Source organism: Calonectris borealis, chromosome 2 (genome assembly GCF_964195595.1).
Source record: "Calonectris borealis chromosome 2, bCalBor7.hap1.2, whole genome shotgun sequence".
Taxonomy (NCBI): Eukaryota; Metazoa; Chordata; class Aves; order Procellariiformes; family Procellariidae; genus Calonectris; species Calonectris borealis.
Genome location: NC_134313.1, coordinates 171,777,117 through 171,786,077, shown reverse-complemented (window position 1 = coordinate 171,786,077; position 8,961 = coordinate 171,777,117). Strand labels below are relative to the sequence as shown.

Below are 8,961 nucleotides of genomic sequence, written 5' to 3'. Positions count from 1 at the left end.
CTCTTAGATTACATACAATGCCTATTTAGGCTCTCTACATAACACGTAGTGAGTGTAGACAGCGGTATCTATTCAGACTTTTTTCTATTTTCAATTCCTTCATACATAAAATATATCATCCCTTTTGCATTTGGAAGTGCTTTCTTTTTTAATTTATACAGACGTGAGTTCTTTTTGTATTTTAAAACCCTATATAACGTCTTCCGAATTTTTTTCTGCTCTAAAATCCTTTATATAATAGGGCAGGTATAGGTTCCTATTTTGAAATCCTTGTATACGTATAAAGGAATATTATTTTTCCATATATAGAACAAGGAGAGATTTTTCTCTATTTCGAGGCCTCACAGATAGATTTACAGTTTTTTAAAAATTTTTGAACCCCCCCAGGAATTATCAGGCATTTTTGGGCTGTGACCCCCTTTTTGGGGGGGGGGGGACGACCCCCCCTTCCCCACTCACCTGCTCCTCCACGGCATCATCAGCCCGCCGGTGATGTTGGGGTGCCCCAAATGACATCATCACCCCTCCAGGCCCCCAAACCCCCCTTTTTATTCAGCCCCCAAAAAGGCACAACAGGAGGGAAACGGCCCCAACCGGCGGCTCGTTACGTCAATAATGCCGTTGGCGTATGTACGCACGCACCCCCGCCAAAAAGGGGGGCTCCGCTAGAAAGATAAAGGAGGGGCAGCCCCCCCAAACGCTTGCAGCCCCCCCTTAGCCCCCGTCCCGCAGGCTGGCAGCCGGCCCCTTACCCTCAGCACGCCCAACGACCGGCAGGCAAACCCGGGCCGGGGGTCTCTCCTGAGCACCACGGGACGCTTACAGCGAGGCATCTGAAAAACAAAAATCCCAACGGATATTTCAGCACGTTAAAAAAACAGCACCGAAGGCACCAGCGGAATTCGGTCAGGACAAGGGAGAGGGTAGCAGTCGAGCTAAAGGAGGGTGCCAGGCAAACGGGTGTCCTGGTTTCGGCTGGGATAGGGTTAAATTTCTTCCTAGCGCTGTGTTTTGGATTTAGTAGGAGGAGAACGTTGATAACACCCTGATGTTTTCAGTTGTTGCTAAGTGCCCTCCTAGTCCAAGGACAGCTCCCGTGCCTACTGACTGAGCTAGGTACACAAGGTGGGAGGGAACACAGCCAGGACAGCCAGCCCAGCTGGCCAACGGGGTATTCCATACCATGTGACGTCATGCTCAGTATATGAAGGGTAGGCGTGATCCAGGAAGTACCGATCACTACTTGGTTATCGGTCAGCGCGGGTGGTGAGCAACTGCATTGTGCATCACTCATTTTGTATATTTTATCATTATCATCATTATTTTCCCTTTTTTTCCCTGTTCTATTAAACTGTCTTTACCTCAACCCACGAGTTTTTCCTCACTCTTACCCTTCCGATTCTCTCCCCGTCCCGCTGGGGGTGGGGGGGAGTGAGTGAGCGGCTGCGTGGTATTTGGCTGCCTGCCGGGTTAAACCGCGACAACGGGTCAGCTCGAAATACAACGCGGCCTTTAAAAGCTCGAGCGATTCGAACGCTTAAAATCCGCGTGAGGACTAATTGACGCGATTCTGAACGCGTCCTTCGCAGAGAAGTAAACGCTCTCGCTGGTGTCGGAAAACGCCCCGTCCCTTCCTTACAGCACCGCTGCCGGGAGATAACCCCGTGAGGCTGCAGGACAAGGGCGCGCCGTAATCAGCATCTACGCTCACGGATCCGCCGCCACAGCTCCAGCCCTTGCGCTGCTGCTGCTGCTGCTGCGCATCTCGCTCGCTTGGCCGATAAAGCTGAAAGTGAAGCGTAAAACTTTGAAGAGTAAAATGAAAAAGAAAGAACAAATCTCAGCAATTCATTTTATGTAAACGGACGCGCACCTTTTTAGCATACGTACAATGAGAAGGCTTATACCGTAAAAGTATTTCATTTTCCTTTTGCGTTAATTGAAATTGCGTAGCTGTGAATTCATGCCGTTAAATTATCTACCTCCAAACTACACAGCTATCGTTTGACCAGGGGTTTTGCGTGCGTTACGTGACTAGGAGCGGCGCCGAGACCGATGCTACCGAACTGCCGGGGAAAGGCGCCGTCGAAAGCGAGACAGAAATAAAGGACTTCAGAGCGCTCTGCCAAAAGATCGGGAAAAAAGCCCGTAACGTTCAGTTGCCTCTCTTTTGAAACGTTTAGAGCAACTACCCAACTGCTTAAGCACACCTAATAAATTATACGCTACGGCTATTTGGCAGTTGCAGTTTAAACAACGCAAGTCAGTTTGGAAGTTATACAATTTTAACTTTCTTTTTAAAATTTCATTTACGATAGAAAAATCAGTGAGATAAGAGATCTCCCGTATGGTTTTACTCTTTTTTTGGGGGGGGGGGAGGGGGGGGTGGGGGCAGGCCGTGGGGAATATCAAATCCCCAGTGCTGCAATACAGCAGGCTACCAAAAAGGACTGGCAGGTTTGCTAACGCTGTTGGCCGTAGCCGAGCGTGCGGAGGAACGCGTCTTTACGATCTCTCGACCGTTACACCCGAGAACCAAAGATCAGCCGTACGTCGACTATCGGAAGACATGCTGCGCTTGGGTCTGTGCAAGGAAATCGGCTTACCCCCCTTTTTTTTTTTCCCAGAGAGAGAGAGAGCGAAAAGTCTCCTTGCGGATGACTTCTACTGCCGAGCACGTCATCTCTGAAGATCCATTCTGATGGGAAGTTCGTAAAAGGCAACTCCTTTGAACGAGAAAGATTTCCATTCTGGAAAATCTCTTTCCAACCAAAGTCAAAATTACGCGCTGCAGGTTAAGGAAAAAGGACGCGATAGAAGCAGTAACTCACCAAAACCACATCAGGACTCTCTGTCGCTAGTTACGAGGCTGCTACCGCTTCTCGGGAAAGCCTGGAAAACGCACCGAAGCGACACCGATTTGTCCCGTGTTGTCCGCGCCTCTTCTTTGACCTTGATTGCTTTTAGCACAGATGCTAGCATCTCAGTAAGGTGTTCGAGTGCTCCTGTAAGGCATTTTAAACACTGACTGACTGAAAAAGCCTAAAGCTTTTATCGTGAAAACAAAGCCTGTTTCTCCCGAACATCCCAACTCTTACAAACGGTTCCTTTCCTCTTCTAGTCCAACGTTATTTTCACAGCACCCTTTCATAGCAAGCGCACAGAAACAGAAGACCGTGCTTGCAGGAAGAGAAAACAGACGGAGGGCAGCAAGCTTTGCATAGGCGTACCACGCTCCAGAACAGACCTCCTTTATTTTTAGTATTTGCGTTAAAATATTTCACATTAAAAAATCACATAGAAGGAGAGCTGCCACGTTCCTCGTGTTAACTGTAAAGTCCGTGCTACAAGCACCTTAGGAAAAATGCAGACACGTATCACAGGCCTACTTTGTACTTGCAGACCACTACGGACCCTTTCCATCTGTCTCGTACTTTCACGGCAGTTGACGTTCTGCTGAGAGGAAAGGAAAAAAAAAACAAACAACGTTTAGCACAAAGCTTCCTTTGCCGTGAAGAGAACAACTGAGTGGAGGAGAAAGTATTTGGCATCGTCTTTGGTGCAGCTGTTGAGACAGGCCACTAGAACTTCTGCACGTTTTAGACAACCGTGCCTTTTTTTTGGCTCATCGGCAGCTTTAGTTTCGCTAGAACTCACTTTCCTAGAGACGCGCAGGTGACGGGCACAGGTACCTACGTACGTTTTCTCAAGCCTAAGTAGAGCCGCGATTTCCTCACCCGATACGTCCCAAGTGGAGTATTTTTGTTAAAGAGTACGGCAACCCGTCCGTCCTCGCAAACTCGCTGCGGAAGAGGAATCCTTTTTTCCAGGCCGTTTCTCCAAACAGTCCAGATCTTTGAAAACCGCAGTTGTTTTAAAACATTTGGAGCACGTTGCCAAACAACGCTTGGCAGTAAGACTTTGACGTGTTTGACGCACGCAAATCTGGGGTAACTCGCTATTTGCTTCCTGTTGTCGTTGTTCTTCCTTCAGAAATTCTACTTGTAGCCAAGTTATTCGCTACTGGTTCAAGCATTTACCTTCCAGCTATTACCAGCGCGTTTACACAGGCAAGGAACTAAATCGCTCTTCTAAAACTACCCGAGTGAAAATGACAGCCACGAAAGAGGAGCGACAGAGAAGGAAAGGAGAGGTCAGGCAGCAAGAGAGCTCTGCAGGCTGCCACCAGTCAACGTCGCACTCTTAAGGAAAAACAAACAAACAAACAAACAAACAAACAAACAAACAAAAAACCAAACAAAAAAAAACCCAAAACACACAAACACAAAAACCAACAACAAAACAGAACCTTGACGTTGTACCTTTCTTTTCTTTTGGAGCTCGTCCCTGTCTCAGCTGATCGTCTCGACAGAGCACAAAGTGCAGATGATCCGTATCCCGATGACATCTGCACGCGATGAACACGTGTTCAGAAATAGTCCAGATCTGTAAGACTGGTGTCATTTGTGTGGTTCCAAGCATCATAACTCCATTTTACTGACCAATGCATTTGTGAGGAAACTAAGTAGCTTTTAAACGTAGCCTCTCCTTGGGGAGAAAAATGCGTTAGGGAGTGAAAAAAAGGATGATTCAGAGCTCCCAACCATGACGGAGCAGCGGGAAAACTAATGAAAGTGAAGACCAACAGCAGCAACGTGAAGCGGCATTTGGCTTCAATTCTGATCACGTACTTAAGCGGCTCTCCAAGTCTATACCTCCATCCTATGAACGACTAGCCCTTTTTTGGAAGGACCAACTTTTGTCCTTCAAAGTGCTAGATTGAAGACTCCACTGAACAGAACGTGGATTGAGCCACAGGACAACGTGCCATCGACGCTCTAATGAAAAAAAAATCACGTAAAAATCAAGTTGAAATATCAGCTTCCATCGTGTCTCATTCATTACGTTTCTAGTAGTACCCGGGTGCTCCAAAATTCACTCTCCTGACACCACGTAGTACTACAAATTGAGTTACGCAGGTAAAAATAAAAGGCTCTTTCCAACCTGCCCGTAAAATCAGTACGAACAAACAGAAAAGAAACACTTGACCCTAAAGAAGGTCACAGGCAGCTCTTAATTTATCGTAGGCGAAAGCTCATTCTTTTCCCTGAAAGGAAAACGCTCGTAACTACCCAGGGACCGATGCGGGAACGAGGCACGCGCGCTCTGTTCACGGCAACTGTTCATCAGCTTTTCTGCACCGGCACAAATTTGCCTTTTCCCTGGGTTTGACGTGGAGCACCTGCAGCGTCCTTGAACGCGCCAATGTTTCTCCCCGCTCCCCCGGCCCCCCACGTGCCATTACCTGAGCAGCAAGCGGCATCAGCCACGCAGGATTTTCTTCACGTGACGCAGAAGGTGACGCTGGGGAAAGAGGAGGCACAAAATGAACCTGTTTTTCACACCCAGCCAACGGTGAAAACCCAGGGAAGGATTCTGCCGTGCGGGGCCGGGCTGTGCACCCCCGGAGCTCCAGCCGGCCGGTTTCGCTCCCCTTTGCCGGGTACCGGGGAGACACCGCCGCCTCGTGCTGCCGCCTGCCCCCCGGGGAGAGCCGGGGGACCCCCACCTCACTTCAGCCCTCGGGAACGGGACCGGGAGAGACCCTCCACGCAAAGAGAGCGGATCCACGCGTGGCGTGGATTTAATCCCCGAGGGAAGAGGCCGGGCTCCCCGCTGGCAGAAGGACAACTCGCCTCCCTGCCGCTCGGAGCGCCTTGCCGGGGACAGCCCTGCCTGCGCCTGGCTGCTCTTCAGCCGTGCTGGGAGTGCAGTCTGGCCGACGGATGCTCCGGCAAACAGACACTGCAGCGAATCGCAGCTCCCGCTCGTTACAGCTGCTGGTAATTTTGCCTCTGGCTAAGGCATGCCCCAGACAGCGGACACCTCGTCTCGTTCCAGCTCCTGCTTGCTACGGTTCTGGCTAATCGAAGCTCCAGCTCTGCACCGTTGATTTCAGCTCCTTCTCCTTACAAGCTCCAGCTATTTGCAACAGCCTGGGCTTTTGACAAGGTCGTAAACCAACCGCCGTCAAAACTCGACTATTAGGATTAAATATCATAGTTGGACATTGTATAAGCATTAATGAGTTTGTACGACTAATTAGTTAATAACTATTCTAAGCAGTCGACAAGCAAGAGCTGGACTCAAAGAGGGCGTGCGGGGTCTGAAAAGCAGAGACCGCCTCTTCCCCCCAGAGACCACCGCAGACGTTGAGTTGGGCCTGGTGCATGCCGGCCTCCCGCACTTCGGGGTGCAGCAGGACCAGACCCGCCCCCCCCCCCCCCCGAGAGGATCCACGCACCCTGCCCACCCCCTGCTTTCCCCTGCAGCCCCCAATGCCCTCCCACCCCCCCGCACAAACGGCCAAACCGGCTTCTGCTTTAGGCCCCCAAACCAGCTCACTTAGCGCCCATTTCTGAGCCCAAAAACCCAGCTGCTGCGCCTCTTCTCAAGTCCCAAAGGTGCCCCCGGGGAGGGCAAGCGCTTGCGTGATGCTTCGGGCAGAAACGGGGCTGAAAGGTCCGATCCCGGTGCCGGGGGAGCAGAGGCGAGCTGGCTGGGACCAGCTTTTGCTCCTGGAACAACCCCAGGTCCCTGCTCCGAGGTCCTCCCCTTGGGGCCCTGGGGTGGACCTGTCCCTCCCCTTCAAATGCTGCAGGAGTTTCGGGGGCAGAAGGCCGTTTCTAAGCCCTCTCTCCAGCAGCTCCTCCCTCGACTCGGCCCGCGAAGCCCCCAGTCTGCCTGCAGGGAGGGCTGGGGGGTCCCCGGCCCCACGGGGCGACAGTGGGGACTCGCAGGGAGGATCTGTTTGCACAAAGCGCCCCCCCCCCCCCCCCCCGCCGGCCGGCCCCCCCCGCCCCGGCCCACTGCGCGGCCCCCCTAGGGCACGCAGCCCCCCCCCCAACTCCCCACTCCCCAGATGCTCACAGCCCCTCCCCCGCCTGGAGCCCCCCCAGACCCTGTCCCCGGAGCCTGCAGAACCGCCCCCCCCCCCCGCCACAGCCCGGCTCCCCGGGCCCGCGGCCCCTCACACTCACGCTGCGCCGCCGCCTCGGTGCAGAGCCCGCCGCGCGGCCCGTTGGAATACCGTCCGCAACCAATCAGCGCGCGGCTCCACCGGACCGCCCGCGCGAGGCACGCCGGGAGTTGTAGTCCCCACCCGGGGACCGCGCATGCGCACGGCGCCCCGGGGACCGCGCATGCGCACGGCGCCCCGGGGACCGCGCACGGCGCCCCGGGGACCGCGCATGCGCACGGCGCCCCGGGGACCGCGCACGGCGCCCCGGGGACCGCGCACGGCGCCCCGGGGACCGCGCACGCGCACGGCTCGCAGCCCCTCCCCAGCGTTTGCAAGCACTTCCCAGCCCCAGGACCCCCGGAGCTCACAGCACCCGACCACACCATTTTCCAGCCCCCTGGGAGCCCCACTCTCAAGTCCCGCCAGGACCCACAGCCCCACTCCCCAGCTCCTTGGGGGACCTTGATCTCGATGCTCCGGGAGTCCTCCAGGTGTACTCTCTGGTCTGGACGTCCGTCTCTATGATCCGGCGTTCCTCCAGGAGTACTCTCTAGGCCGGACTTTGCTCTCTATGGTCCGGCAGTCCTCCGGGGGTACTCTCTAGGCCGGACTTTGCTCTCTATGGTCCGGCAGTCCTCCGGGGGTACTCTCTAGGCCGGACTTTGCTCTCTATGGTCCGGCAGTCCTCCGGGCGTACTCTCTAGGCCGGACTTTGCTCTCTATGGTCCGGCAGTCCTCCGGGCGTACTCTCTAGGCCGGACTTTGCTCTCTATGGTCCGGCAGTCCTCCAGGGGGTACTATCTAGGCCGGACTCTGCTCTCTATGGTCCGGCAGTCCTCCAGGGGGTACTCTCTAGGCGGGACTTTGCTCTCTATGGTCCGGCAGTCCTCCGTGGGTACTCTCTAGGCCGGACTTTGCTCTCTATGGTCCGGCAGTCCTCCGCGGGTACTCTCTAGGCCGGACTTTGCTCTCTATGGTCCGGCAGTCCTCCAGGGGGTACTCTCTGGTCCAGCTCCCGTCTCTATGGTCCGGCAGTCCTCCAGGGGGTACTCTCTAGGCCGGACTTTGCTCTCTATGGTCCGGCAGTCCTCCAGGGGGTACTCTCTAGGCCGGACTCTGCTCTCTATGGTCCGGCAGTCCTCCAGGGGGTACTCTCTAGGCCGGACTCTGCTCTCTATGGTCCGGAAGTTCCCCACGTGCACTCTCCGGTCTGGACGACCGTCTCGATGGTCCGGCAGTCCTCCAGCTGTACTCTCTAGGCCGCACATTTTCCTCTATGGTGCGGAAGTCCCCCAGCTACATTCTATGCGTCTGGACCTCCGTCTCTATGGTCCCGAAGTCCTCCAGGTGTACTCTCTGGCCCGGCAGTCCGCCATCTCTATGGTCCGGGAGTCCTCCAGCTATACTCTCTGGTCTGGACTGGTCTGGGCTCTATGGTCCGGAAGTCCTCCAGCCCCTCTCCCCGACCCCCTAGGGCTCGCAGCCCCCCCCGGCCCCCCCGGGATGCACAGCCCCACTCCTCGGCCCCCTCGGGGGTCCGCAGCCCCCCCAGTCCCCCTCCCCAGATGCTCACAGGGGGAAAGGAACGGCTCGGCCTCAAGCTCTGCGGGCTGCCTGTGGCCCCTGCAGAGCCCACGATCCTCGGCAGCCCACACGCGGGGCGAAGCTCACAGCCCGAGAAGGAGTCACGGGGAGCCGCCGCTCCTGCCACAACCCTCCTTCCCAGCCTGCTGCTGGAGCACAAGGCACTTGAAAGCAGCAGGAAAGAACAAGGAGGGCCTCGCAAGATGGCAGGAATAACGCGGGCAGCCTAAAGCGTTTAGCCAGCAGGGCTTGCCACTCACCTTGTGCCGTGGTCGAATCCCAGCCCGCAACTCAGCACCACACAACCGCTCACTCGCTGCCCCCTCAGCGGGAGGGGGGAGAGAATTGGAAGGGCA

At 55.1% G+C, this 8,961-nt stretch overlaps 2 long non-coding RNA genes across 2 annotated transcripts; both read right to left on the bottom strand.

Annotated features, from left to right (window-relative positions):
* Positions 1–751: 751 nt before the first annotated feature.
* Positions 752–2,041, bottom strand: LOC142079755 (uncharacterized). The gene is made up of 3 exons (XR_012672786.1): positions 1,983–2,041; positions 1,640–1,786; positions 752–833 (listed from the first exon to the last, which is right to left on the bottom strand). It is a non-coding gene; the product is annotated as an uncharacterized LOC142079755 (long non-coding RNA).
* Positions 2,042–2,606: 565 nt separating this feature from the next.
* Positions 2,607–4,967, bottom strand: LOC142079754 (uncharacterized). The gene is made up of 4 exons (XR_012672785.1): positions 4,323–4,967; positions 3,390–3,453; positions 2,832–3,005; positions 2,607–2,726 (listed from the first exon to the last, which is right to left on the bottom strand). It is a non-coding gene; the product is annotated as an uncharacterized LOC142079754 (long non-coding RNA).
* Between the last annotated feature and the right edge of the window lie 3,994 nt (positions 4,968–8,961).